We start from the raw sequence: 14,402 nt of genomic DNA, 5'->3' as shown, positions 1-14,402 counted from the left end.
CAATGGTTGAACTAATTTACACTAAATCATTCTGCTATAAAGACACATGCACACGTATGTTTACTGCAGCACTATTTACAATAGCAAAGACTTAGAACCAACCCAGATGCCCATCAATGATAGACTGGATAAAGAAAATGTGGCACATATACACCATGGAATACTATGCAGCCATAAAAAAGAACAAATTCATGTCCTTTGCAGGGACATGGAAGAAGCTCAGCAAACTAACACAGGAGAAGAAAAGCAGACACCACATGTTCTCACTCATAAGTGGGAGTTGAACAATGAGAACACATGGACACAGGGAGGGGAACAACACACATTGGGGCCTGTCACAGGGAGTGGGGCAAGGGAAGGGAGAGCATTAGGACAAATACGTAATGCATGTGGGGCTTAAAACCTAGATGATGGGTTGATAGGTGCAGCAAACCACCATGGCACATGTATACCTACATAACAAACCTGCACATTCTGCACATGTATCATATGTATCCTAGAACTTAAAGTAAAATTAAAATAAATAAATAAGTAAAAATAAAAAAAGAATTCACTTTAGTGTATTCTGATTGTCAATTCCATAGTGCTTGGGCAAGATCAAAGAATTTGGCCAGTCCTTGGGAAAGGATTTATATCCTGGTTCTAGTCTGACAGCAACCAGCTGCTTACAGATACCATCTCTCAACTGTTACTCAGGTACCTCGTGCTTTTCCTTCCCTTATGATCTTACGATTGAGCATCTCAAACTGTGGATAAGGAAACATGTCACTAGTTAGCACAGCTCTGGCCGGATAACCCTCTAGGAGTCAATGAGTCGCTGCTAACCACATTAGAGCAGTCACCTGGAGGTCTCCTTTGAAGAAAATGCCCCTGTGCTTTTTCTTTTTTGGTCACTGCCAAGGGAGTAGGGGATTTTCTTCTTCAAAGATCATGGGTTTGCTATAAAAATCTTTACTGTTCCCTCCTCCTTGGCATGTTGTCTCTGGATGTTTTCAGCATAAAACATACTCAGTTAAGTGGCTGAACACAGAACTCTTTCATTACAGTGTATGTGAATTTTAGGTAGATAGAACACTTATTAATGTATTTAGCTTCTTAACATTGCTTGTTCCAAAGAGATACAGGTATGCAGATTTCTGAATTCAAGGGGCTAATTCACTTTTATGTATCTCTGAGATAAATAAAATATCTTACTTCTCCCAAGTAACATAATTCTCTAAATCATATCTCTGGGTAAAAATAGGCCCTATTAGAACACAGAAAAGAAAATACAAAATAATAAAATATTTCAAAACAATAAAAAACCCTCAAATAAGATTGGATCTTTCATGTAATTTTAAAAGTTATTTAACTGTTCTAAAAATGGCTGTAAGAGCAGTACTATTTTTCTGGCCAACAGAAAGAACTATTCTTTCCTTGAGAATTCTTCTTTCTTGACTTGGTCGCTTTGCCAGTGGGATTCCTCTCAAATCACATGTACTTTTTCTGACTGTAGTTATCAGCTTTGCAAAATAGAAGCTCATCAGTGCCAGGCATGGTCGTACAGTGGGAAAGTGCAGGCTTGGGTGTGTAGTCTTTCTGGGGGGAACTTCGTACCTCTGATCAACCACCTGGAACCCATTCCTTCATCTAGAAGTAAAGCACTATTGGCTTTACTTGACTTAGTGGGTTTGTGTGAAGATTAATTGAGCTGGATATGAGTTTGGAAACCATCAAATCTCTTATTAAGGTAAGATGTTTTGATTCCTCTTGCTTAGAGGAAGTTTTTCTTTTTTTTTTTGTAGTCCACTCCTCTCCATCTGCCTGTCACTGCCTTAGCAAAGACCTCTTTCCTCTCTTCCCTGGACAGTGGAGCAGACCCCGTCTCTAGCCTTGTTCTCCTCAGTCTTCCCTCCACCATGCTGCTCTTGCAATCTTTCCTAAACTCAAATCTCAGGAGACGGAGTTGCCGCTTAAACCTGATGGTGACTTCCTGTGACTTAGAGAAAAGTCCAGGGCCTGTGGAATGGGTTTGAGGGCTCCCTCTAGATGCCATCTCCTCTCTTCAGCCACCACCTCTGCAGCTACATGGACCCACCTTCCAATCTCCAAACTCACTCTGTGGTTGTGTTGCTCTGGGCCTTTGCAACTTCCCCCTAGTCAGCCTGATGAGCTACTCCTGCTTCTCTTTCTTGCCCTCACTTAAGGCTGATCTCCTCTTAAGCCTTACCTGACTCCCCCAAACCCTTGTCCTCATCACCTCCTGTTTCTCTTTTGTTTTCTGGTTGTTTGAGCCCTAACCCAATGACAGCCCCCTTCATACTGTTTTGCCATTACTTGTGAAACCCAAGTGTTTCAGGCTTCAGCAGTCTAAGGAAAAATGCAGCCACCTTCAGCCCAGGGCACATCCAAAGGGCTCCTTTCCCTCGTCTGCTGACAAGGAGCCTCCTTGCACAGCTTCCCTGTGCAAGCGAAGAGTTTCTCAGAGTTTCAAAGAGGGTCACAGTGGGTCTGTGAACCCAAAAGTATCTGAGACAGGTATCAGTCCATTTAGGAAGTTTATTTTACCAAAGTTAAGGACAGGCCCATGACACAGCCTCAGGAGGTCTTCACAACATGTGCCCAAGGTAGTTGGGGCACAGCTTGGTTTTATACATTTTATGGAGACATGAGACATCAGTCAATATGTGTAAGATGTACATTGGTTCGGTCTGGAAAGACAGGACAATTTGAAGGGTGGGGGTGTGGGGGCTTTCAGGTCATAGACAGTTAAGAGACAAACAGTTGCATTCTCTGATTAGCCTGTCACTGAATACACAATTTACATGTGAGAGGGAGGTAGAGGAATAGTCACTTATGCCTTAGTCTGGCTTAGTGAATCTGCATTTTTACAGAAACAGTAGGGCAGAGGAAAGAATCCAAATTGCATCTGTCTCAGGTGAGCAGAGGGAAGACTTTGAGCTCTATCTGTCCTTTGGCACCTGTGAAGATAAGCTATCAATTTACATTGCCAGGGTGAAATTCAACAGAACCGTTTTAGGCTAAAGATCTCGAGGCCCACAAGGAATTTCCTTGTAGACAAATATGAGGGAGGTGTGTAGCTTTTTAAATCTTTGTGGCTTTCTTATTTAGGAATAAAATGGGAGGCAGGCTTTGCCTGACTAGCAGTTCTCAGCTTAATTTTCCCTTTGGCTTGGTGATTTTAGGGTTGTAAGATTTATTTTCCTTTTACAGGTCCATTTGAGTCCTTGCTCCCTTTTGCTATTGTGGCCAGGGAGGCAGCTGGTGACGGATTGATCCCCTTTCCATCTGGAGCTTCAACTGGGACTGTCCTGGAGACTGGCCACCATCATGCCCATCAGGGAAGAGGCCTGAGGTGAGTCGTGCGGCTCCCGCTGCACCCACCAGCCGAGGTATGACGTCCTGCCTGTTCTCCTTTGGTGGTTTTTTGAGTTAGAAGAATGTTCCTTCCCTTCGTGGAATGTCCATGGGGGCATAGAAGCCTCAGGGTGTTACAGAGGTCATGATGACTTCAGTTTACTCCACACTCTGCCCGTCTCTCTAGACGTACAATACCACGGATCTGAGTTGGGGTATGTTCCAGAGAAAAGCAATATTGGTGGCCCCCCATAAAAGACGTGACATGAAATGGTTAATATGAATAGAAGAATCTTGACTTGTCTGAAATATACATTTCCAGGGAGGAAATGCAGAACCCGTTGAGTATCATTTGTACATTTATGCTTGTTTTTAAATCCCAGGGACTGTGAATACTGGCATCCTGGAATTTCCAGGAGTCATAGTCTAGACTGGAGATAAGACACTCTGGTCTCTCTGAGCCAGTCTTCCTCCCTCCTATCCACACTAGGGGAGGAACTCGTTTTACAGCACTGAGGTGTCTGGGGACATTATTCTGCCTATGGTAAAGAAGAATTCCTTAGATGAAAGAAAAAAAGATGACTATTTCAGATGAAGAATTAGGGATGTGTCTGAAAATTTCTGGCATAGATGGAGGAAGAATCCCAATATGTTTTTGTGGTTATACAGCCAAAAGTTATGTTAACTACATGACTGATGTGACTTGACTGGGAAAAGGCAACCTGAGAGTATTTTAAGATTCCTTGGTTATGTAATTATATATCCAGAAGGTACCATATCCAGCAGAGTGATAGATTAAAAATTATAATCAGTGTTCTTAAGCACATAATTAGCATATTGAACATTGACAGTTCAGACCTTAATTAAGTACATAGCCTGCTAACAGAGGGAGTTCTGATTTTAGAGTTACATTGGAGCCTTGCTCCCAGTGGGGGAAATTTTTAACTAATCACGTAAAGTTTCTCTTCCACATCTCTTGTAGCAATAAATCAAAACTACCCTTTCTAATATGATTCCTTATGTTGCCCTGATGTCTGGGTAGGGGATTGAGGGTGGGGAGTGTAGGGAGGAATTTAGTGGTTCTGTCAAAGGTAAACTGAATATGTTCATCATTACAATTTCCTTCTGTATCTGAAATAATTTCATATGTGACTTTTTGGAGCTTTATGAGTAGCCTTTAAAATACTTAGGCTGCTTTCTTCTAGCACTGAAACCAGAAATCATTTTTTTAATGTCATGATCTATTTAGAAGTAATTTTGCCTTATAGCCAAGGGTAATCTCATCACTGAGTAATGCTTCTATTTATATAAGTCTGTCTCTCAGAGCATGTTCGTATCTTGAAGAAATCCCCAATGCAGGAGGCAGGATACAAAATTGAATACCATCATGTAATATCCCCAAAGGGACTTGTTTAGTGTTTTCTTATCCAGTTACCCATGGCTACAGGGAAAGATTTTTCAAAATTCAATACAAATTGCGTTAGCTTGTTTTTATTCTTGACACCCTTAAGTCTTCTTTGATCACAGTAGATTTTAGAGGAAAGAAAAAAAATTCCTTTAGATCTCTCAATGTCAAGGGGCACCCAGACAGTTATTCCATTGCCCTTCTACAGAGCTGCTAATTGTTTAGAAGGACAAAGATATCTCAGAGTAAGAATTCTGGGACCTCAGTAAAAGCTGTTTGCTCTGCTCAGTGTCAGGAGGGTCTTGGGCATTTGCCAAGGGGCTTTAATTATTGAAGGATTTTATTATGAGCTTGTTTTATCTAAAAGACAAATTCCATTTTTCATATCACCAGTCAAGTATCAATTCATCATCAGGTATTTGATTATTGATAAACTATTATGTTTTGTGTACTTTCACCTATTTTATAAAACAGCATTTGTCAAAAGCTTGGCTTTCACTGTGTTCACAAACTCTAGTCACTCCATAAGGAGCCGGACGTTCCAGAATTTGAAGGAAAGGGCAGAAAATGGCACCCTTATGGTTCATTGGGCTATGGAATTCCCCAAATCTCACTGCAGACTTTAAAATGCAGTTAATATGAAAGAATATGTGCTCTACTTGTTTTACTTTCCCTGAAGTAGTTTTATAAGAGAAGGGATTAGTCTGTATGCTGTTTAGAAAAAGAAGGCCAAAAAAAAGTGGGTAGTGCTAGTGTTTGTCTGGCTGAGGCCTCTTTGCCTTCAGTACACCTAAAGAGGTCAGCCTCTTAGTGAAGCAGATATCATCTCCCCAAATGCAGCAGCCTGAGGGACATTTGTCACAGACCATCTAGTTCCCTTGGCTGTGATTGTGTTCACCACACAAATGTGTGAATGCAAATTTCTCTTCTCAAGGACAGGGGAACCACAGTGTGTCAGGATCTGCCAAAATTAGTGACGCCTCCCATGCCTTCCTTAGAACGTACTCTGATTCTTTAAATTTCCATAAGGAGAATATTTCAGGATGTAAGAAAACATAAATTGATTGAAGGATTGTATAGGCTCTTTTATTCTCTTTCAAATGCAATGCCCCAATTTATAATGCCCACAGTGCTTTCAACCCTGTGGCTAAAGGTCATCCCAGTGTCCCAGGTGTCTGAAGCTCTGAACTAGCCTGGTCCACTTGTGTTTGTAGGTAGACATAGATGGACGTCCAGAGCCAGCAGCTAAGCCTTTGTAGGGATTTCTGAGCTAGAACTACAGAAGAAGGAGGAGGAATCCTGATGCTTTTCCAAACCTTTCTCTGAATAAGTGGTTGCTGTCTACCCGTCCCTTACTTCCATTAGTCACCCCCCATTGCAAGGTTGCAGTTGACCCCATCCAGAGTCCATTTGAATTTGAACCAAATAGCAATGGCAAGTCTTCTCCAAAATATTACACAGATTAGGATTTTTAAACATAGGCAATTCAGGTAGAAAATGTGTTATTCATCTTTCTTCTGCTAGCAGAATACATTCCTTTTTGATATTGGATATATTGCGTTATAGACTGTACATTGTGTCCCCCACCCTGTTGAAGCCTTAACCCCCAGTGAGATGGTATTTGGAGAGAGGACTTTGGGAAATAATTAGGGTTAGCTTAGGTCATGAGGGTGGGGCCCTTGTGAATGGTTTCGTAAGAGGAGGAAGAGAGAGTTCTCCCTCTCCAAGTGCAGGGAGCAAATAAAGGCCACGTGGGAACAAAATGAGAAGGTGGCCACCTGCAAGCCAGCAAGACAGTTCTCATAGAACCCAACCCTGCTGAAACCTTGATCTTGGGTTCCAGCCTCCAGAGCTTTGAGAAAATAAAAATTTCTATTGTTTAAGCCATCCAGTTTATGGTATTTTATTATGACAACTCATCAAGCAGACTAATACATGTTGTCAATAGTTTTGTGAAAAAAATCTTCTGGCTTAATGAGTGTGACTCAGTTCTCTGGGATTTGCTCAATCATGGATGAACTGGCAGCCTGATAAAACCCAGATCATAGATTTGCCTATTCTGGACCTACATACAAATGACATGATACAGTATATGGCCTTTCATGGCTGGCTTCTTTCACTGAGCATGTTTTTCAAGATCCATCCATGATGTAGCATGTATCAGGACTTCATTTTTTAAAAAATTTAATTTAATATAGTTAATTTTAAGTTGTGGGATACATGTGCAGGAGGTGCAGATTTGTTACATAGGTAAACGTGTGCCATGGTGGTTTGCTGCACCTATAACCCATCACCTAGGTATTAAGCACCCTATCTCAATAAAGCTGTTATTAAAAAAAAAAACACCCAGATAATCAGGTAGCAAAGTTAGGGACTAAGCAAACCAATGACAAACCCATTGAAAATACCACCAAGAGATAGATGTCCCACAAGGTCCATCCTGCACAGCCAGCCTGCGGCACGTGTGCACCGTTTCCATCTTGTTCTCGTCATTGTCTCTCTTTCTCTCTATCCTCTTGCCATGTTATAAAGGACAACAAAATCTGGGGAAGGGAGGACATAAAATTAAAACATATGAAATAGAAACAACACAAAGCTAAATATAATTGATGATAATTTTACTCTTCTGCTTAAAACTTCTCAGCACCCTACATAAGAGTTTCATCAGAAATTCCCATCCCCCCCACCTCTCCTGACTCCTGTAAAAAAAAAAATAGAAGGAAAAAATAGAGTTTCATCAAAGTTACTTTCATATGAGAGGGCAGAGAATATGGCAAGAACTGACCAAATCAATCAGGAAATCTATTTGAAACCTTATTTTTTATTTAAAAAACTGTGGAAATTTTGTATTCTACTGCAGAATACTGCCATATTGTTTTAATCTTAAAAAAAGTCCGTCTCTTCTAATCTTTATGTAAAATTTATGTTTCAAAAAGATGAGCCTCATTTATTTGCATTTTTTTCTTTAAGTCCTGGCCTACCGCATTTACTCTAGTGGGTAGATGTGAACTCGTTGACAAGCAGGAGCTTCTACAATGAAAGCCAACCTCTGCAGCATGGCATATAAAGCCCTGAGTCATCTCTCTTTTCTTGTTTTGAAGTTCCATACTCCAGATTCACTGGAGTTTTTGGCACAGTTTCTATTATTCCTTAGGCCTTACATGCTATTCCCTTGGGCCGGGATGCATTTTTATTCCACCTGCTCTATCTCTCTCCACCTATATATCTCCTACCCCTCCTCCAATTCCCAGCTCATGTGTCTTTCCTCTCTGAAGCACTTTCTTGACTTTCCCAAGCAAAGATGATCATATTTCCTTTTGCGAAAGTATAAACTGGATATTCCAAAGCCCTCCAGTTTTCTGAGTATAATCCTTTCCTTTAGTAGCCAAATATATTGAATAGCTCCCAATCCCACATGCAGTACAAGATTCAGTACCCTTTCCAGTATTTCCAAGGTTCTCAGGGAGGCTCATAATTTCCTGCCTTTTGAATTTTCAACTATCCAGCTTGCTTCCCAGCTTCTCTGTGGGCATGGACTAGCTTTTTCTATTGTTCTCCAAAGCTTCACTAACAAAGACGTGCTGTGTGGCAGACATTTACTGAAGTTTTCAGAGGGGGATCACCAACCAAACAGAATGTTAGAATAGCGAACAACCTACGCTTAAATATTTGATGACTCGTGGCCAGCCTCACGTGGGAGCCTTTCACAGGCAATCCATGCCTCCAGCTGTCACCTGCTGCTTGTTGCTGGGGCTTTTCTCCTCCTCTTCTTGAGTCTTCAGGGCCCTTACAACCTCCAAAGCTTCCAGGGGCCAGTCCCACAGCCCTGCTTCTGTGTTATGTGGGGCAATTTGGCACTTTCTTTGTGTTCTTTTTCATTTATGTAAGTTTAGAGGGGCCTCCCTTTTCATAACCAAAGAGGCTGTTCTAAACAAAAAATAACAATTTTCTTCCTAACAGCAATTCTTTAACATCCTAGAGCAACAGACTTAAACTGCAGTTAGCTGCCTGTGGTGGTTGCTGGATGCACTGCCCAGGTCCCGCTGCAGGAGTGAAGGATGTATTTTCTCAGCTGCTGGGAGTGGTAGAAACCTCTCAGCTGCCAATCCCCTTCAGGAATTGCCTTAGCTGAAGAAATCAATCTTGCTCAAGGCCATTTAGCCTTCCTGGGGTAGCCTGTATCCAATGACTGGTCAAAACGCTTCCTGGCCCAAACTCAGGTGATTCTGCAGGGGCCATCCCAGCCACAGAGCTGCCCATGGGGTTGGCAGAAGCCTTTGCTGAGGCTCCACCACAGCTCATCTTTTCTTTCTTCTCCATCTGTCTTCCTCAGGGATGGAGCCTAACAGTACTCTACTCCCTGACAACCTCCTTCATGCTAATCACTGCAGTCTGCTTCTTGGGAAACAAAACTTGTGACACTCTGCTTCACATACTGTTTATCCTATCTAAGCTTGCGGTTTTGTTTGTTTGTAAAATGAGAATCCAAATAATATCTCTCACATAGAATTGGGATGTGTATTATAATAGATGAAACACATAAAGTGCTTAGCTGAATGCCAGGTACATTAAAATATAGTAAGTAAGCCTTACCTACCATGATTACTGTGGACAGGTTCTGGTCTGTGGCCTGTTAGGAACTGGGCTGCACAGCAGGAAGTGAGCAGTGGGTGAGTGAGCGAAGCTTCATCTGTATTTACAGCCGCTCCCCATCACTCACATTCCTGCCTGAGCTCTGCCTCCTGTCAGATCAGCGGTGGCAATTAGATTCTCATGGGAACATGAACCCTATTGTGAACTGTGCATGTGAGGGATCTAGGTTATGAACTCCTTATGAGAATCTAATGCCTGATGATCTGTCACTGTCTCCCATCACCCCCAGATGGGACCATCTAGTTGCAGGAAAACAAGCTCAGGGCTCCCACTGATTCTACATTATGGTGAGTTGTATAATTATTTCATTATATATTACAATGTAATAGTAATAGAAATAAAGTGCACAATAAATGTAATGTACTTGAATCATCCCCAAAACATCCCCTCCATCATCTGTGGAAAAATTGTCTTCCATGAAACTGGTCCCTGGTACCAAAAAGTTGAGGACAGTTATTCTAGGGTATTCAGTGAGGAGGAGCTTAAACTTCCTCTTTTTGTTTTTTTGAGAAACAATTGATAAATGTGGCTTGAAGTTTGCTGGCAGGGGTAGACACTTTAAGGAGGCTAGAGTCCTTCTGGGAAGAAAGGGATCAAGACTCTGTATTTTCCTCCCAAGATTCCACGTTGGTTATATGTATCTGTTGACTGAAGTGTGCTGACAAAGCCTAGAGCACAGAAGAGTAATAAGGTGTCTGAGATAAAAATCACCATGGCCCAGTCATTGTCAAAAACAAACATGCAAACAAGCATTTCCAGACTCACTCTGGGCTGCTAGTGGTGGTGGTGGAAAAGTCCCAGATGAGAACTTCTGCAGCAAAATGAACCCCATTATTACATTTCATCCATCAATAGAACTGTTTGCATCTTTCATTTATGGAACCAAAGAAAATTTGTGTATAAGCCTGATTCCATAATGTCTGTCAATCCAATTTAGTTGTGTATGAGAAGCATAGTAAAAAGATATGGCAAAGAACACAAAAAGGGGGAATATGAGTTTTTGTGTATCTCCTGAGTGTCATTTCTCTTGGTATTGAAGCAGGTAGTGCAAGCACATGACATGATTTTGAAATCGTTTTCTGAGCTGATAACCTTGCAGCTTTTCTACCCCATGAGGGACCCAGTCCTTTCTTATAAAAACCTGGTTTCAGAGGAGTCTAAAACGAAACAACTGACTCATATACTCAGATAAAGAGGTAAATTGATAACCTTGTATCTGAGTTACTTCCTTCAGATAGTTTCATTTTAAATGTGGACAAGGCCATGATAATTAAAGCCAAAATAAGTGGTATTAGCTTGGTGCAAAAGTAATTGCAATTTTTGCCATTACTGTCAATGGCAAAAACCGCAATTACTTTTGCACCAAATTAATAATTATAAATACAAGCACCCTACCTAAACTCTGAACCAGAATTCCCAGACACTGAGAGTTTCTCCCTATACCTAAAGGAGAGGAATGAAGACACAGAGGCACCAAGAAGAATCTGAACAAACAGGCCTTGCTAAATTCCCCCCCTGCTTAGAAATAAAATGCTAAGTCATTTCACAAGTATGTAGTAACTTATGTTTACAGCAAATAGTGGGTACCATGGATATTTCCAAAAAGAGAAATGAGTGCTTGTATTAGTTATCTATTGTTGTGTAATGTAGGAGAGAAGAGGTTTCTTTTCTCACCCATTGCAAAGTTTATGGCTGACACCCCATAACAAAAAACAGATTAATAAGAGAAAGGCGTACAACCTAGTACCGACCCTCCCTGCAAGTTCAGCTGGAGCAGAACGTGGCTTTAATCAGATGAAACAGACCAAGTCACATATGCATGCTGAAATCAAGGCTGAAAGTATGATGGATGTCCTGATCTTTCAGTTGAATTCTCCAGACATTAATAATTTTGATCCTAGGAAAGGTATCCATTTGTGGAATACAAGAACACCATCTTCAACTGGTAACGCAAGACCTAATTCAGATTGCTCGTTAAACTCAGAAAGCCATTGTGAAAGTGATTAGTAATATGACAAATGTTGACATTGTTGTTGCATAGTAAAAATAAAATAAAATAAATGGTTTAAAGAAAACTGAAAAAAAGAGAAAAGCATACAGGCTTAATTAAATAAGTTTTACATGATATGAGAGCCTTTAGAAATGTAGACCCAAAGAAACAGGTAAATCTGTGTATTTTTATGGGGAGTTGTATGACTGGAGGGCAAAAGGGTGCGATTGAATGGTAATAAACTTGGGGGACAGAGAACTTAGCACGACTTGTTTACTGAGATTCTTCTCGGCACCTCTGTGTCTTCATTCCTTTCCTTTAGGTACAGGGAGGACCTCTCTGGAATGAGGATCTGATGAACTACTTTAGAAAAAAGTCAGAAAATTCCTGTATGGCCTGTATCAGGGGAGAAGTGGGAGATCAGAGAGACCTTCTTATTTCTGCTGTTGTCTCAAATTCCTCCAGCTTAAAATACTCAATATGCCAAGGTGACACATTTTGGGGTAGCATGTTCTGAGGCTCATCATGAACAAATTATTTTAAAACTTAGTGACTTAAAACAACATGTATTTATTGCCTTACAGTTTCTTTGGGTCAAGAATCTGGTCATGGTTTAGCTGGATTCTCTGCCGCATGGTCTTTTGCAAGGTTGCAATCAAAGGGTCTCTTTGTGCTGGCGTCTCACTTGAAAGCTCAACTGGGGAAGGATTTACTTCCAAGCTCATTTATGTGATTGTTGGCAAGATTCAGTTGCTTGAATGTAAGTGCCTCAGTTCTTAGGTGGCTGTTGGCCAGTGGCCACCCTCAATTCCTTGCAATGTGGGCTTCTCTAACATGGCTGGCCACTTCATCAAAGCCAGCTACAGAGACAGTCTGTAAGCCAGAGGCAAGTCACAGTCTTGTATAACCTAATTACAGAAGTGATATCTGTGCAACATTGCTGTATTCTATTGTTTAGGAACAAGTTACTCAAGAGGAAGAGGTCACCTGGGAAATACCAAAGAAGCAGGGATTCCTGGGGTTATTTTAGAGGCTGCCTGCCATAATAATGATAAATGGGCAAAGTATATGCAAAGATACTATAGAAAAGACAAAATATTTCATTTAATAGCGTAACTACTTTGGGAACTGCAATTGCATAAACATGTTTAATGAAGAAATCTTTCCTAAATCAAATAAAATTTCCTTAATTAATGCACTGCTTTATTCTTCAAATGTTCAGCAAACTTCCTAATCTTATCTCTAGAATCTTTGAAACTATTATCACGTTTTCAAACTTTTGCCAAATATTTTCCTCTCTTTTATACCCCGACATGAAATTTCCCTTCTAGATCATGAAAGAGAAAGCTCTTCAGAAAGACCACTGTGAGTATGTGTACTTTTCTTTGTGGGCAAGTTACAATGTTTATGAAGGTAAATAAAGCAGTGTCTGAACTCTTATGAACAAGGGCCAGCCTTCAGTTAAGCTAAACAGATTGTATTCCATCTGCAATTCTTAATAGTAACTGTTGATGATGACTGAGAAAAGAGCTCTTTATTTTGAAAACATACAGAGGTAGAAAAACTCCTATGTGGGAAAAACAAAGGAGAGGAAAAGATAGCATGGGTTGAGTTGAGATGGTTTATTTGTGAAGATTTATTAAAATATGTCACAAAGCTTATCTTAAGCTTCCTAGTTGCCAGCTGTGGGCCATGATAAATGTGGGATGGGTCTTCATTTCCATGTTGTGAGATTTTCTTTGCAGCTGTCTTGATTGCCTGGTTTGCAATATGAATGCATTCTTTCAAAAGTGAGATCTTTTTTTTTTATTTTTTTCTTTTTTTGAGACAGGGTCTGGCTCTGTTGCCTAGGCTGGAGTGCAGTGGCATGATCATGGCTTACTGCAACTTCTGCCTCCCAGGCTTGAGCAATCCTCCCATCTCAGCCTTCTGAGTAGCTGGGACTACAGGCACATGCCACCATACCTGGCTAATTTTTGCATTTTTTGTAGAGATGAGCTTTTGCCATGTTGCTCAGGCTGGTCTGGAATTCCTGGGTTCAAGCAATCCTCCTGCCTCAGCCTCCAAAGTACTGGGATTACAAGTGTGAGCCACCACAACCACCCTCTGCTCTTGAATTCTTAACAAAATCAGAACACTCTCTTTTCTATCTATTTGTAGCAATAGAAGAAGCAAATGGAAGGTGAGGGGAAGGAGAAAGCTTACAAATAGACTCAGTGGTGATATTTGCAGCATCACGAATGTCTGAAGTCCCCTCTGTTACACAAAAGGTGCTTTTGTAAAATTTTAGTGTGATTTTTGATTTGCTGATTTAAATCACAACTAGTGGTAGAAGAAACCTAGTCGTAACACAATAGAGAAGGCACTGGGTCATATTCGGGTTAGTTTAACAGCTCAGTGAGTAGTTAAGAACCAGAAAGAAGAGATGCTTCAGGAAGAAGGGCTGAGGAGACCCAAAGGGGAAGCAAATGAGCCCCAAGATGAACCTTAATCAAGTCCCAAGTTTGTCTATAATTGATTCTGTAGAGGATGGTTAGTTTTTCAGAATGGTTATACTCATGGAAATATGCTTTGTCCTCTAAACTCAAATGGCTAAAGGATTATTTTAAAGGGCATTCATTAATTTGTTCCAAATAAAGAAATAATGTATGCACAGTATAGAAAATTGGAATGGACATGAAGATGAATGTTTGATGAAGACGGAATTTTAGACTGTCTTTTATTGAGATAACTGCCCTTTGGAGCATCCTTCACTTTTGGTTACTGGAGGCAGTGGAGTTACTAGTTCACAGTTGGAGCAAATTTGTTTTGGCTTTGTCATCAGAATGAGTGTAAAGCAAGTGCTCACCTAGAGTTCTTGACGAAAACTTGAAGTCACTATGGATCTGACTTCAGAGGATATAATGGAAGATTTTAAGTGTTCAATTTAGTACTATGAATTTAATGAATTTTGAGATGGACAGTTATATGCTTGAAGAGTTAAAGAAATGTTTTTCC

This window comes from Pongo abelii, chromosome 11 (genome assembly GCF_028885655.2).
Source record: "Pongo abelii isolate AG06213 chromosome 11, NHGRI_mPonAbe1-v2.0_pri, whole genome shotgun sequence".
NCBI lineage: Eukaryota > Metazoa > Chordata > Mammalia > Primates > Hominidae > Pongo > Pongo abelii.
This window is presented reverse-complemented; position numbering follows the sequence as displayed.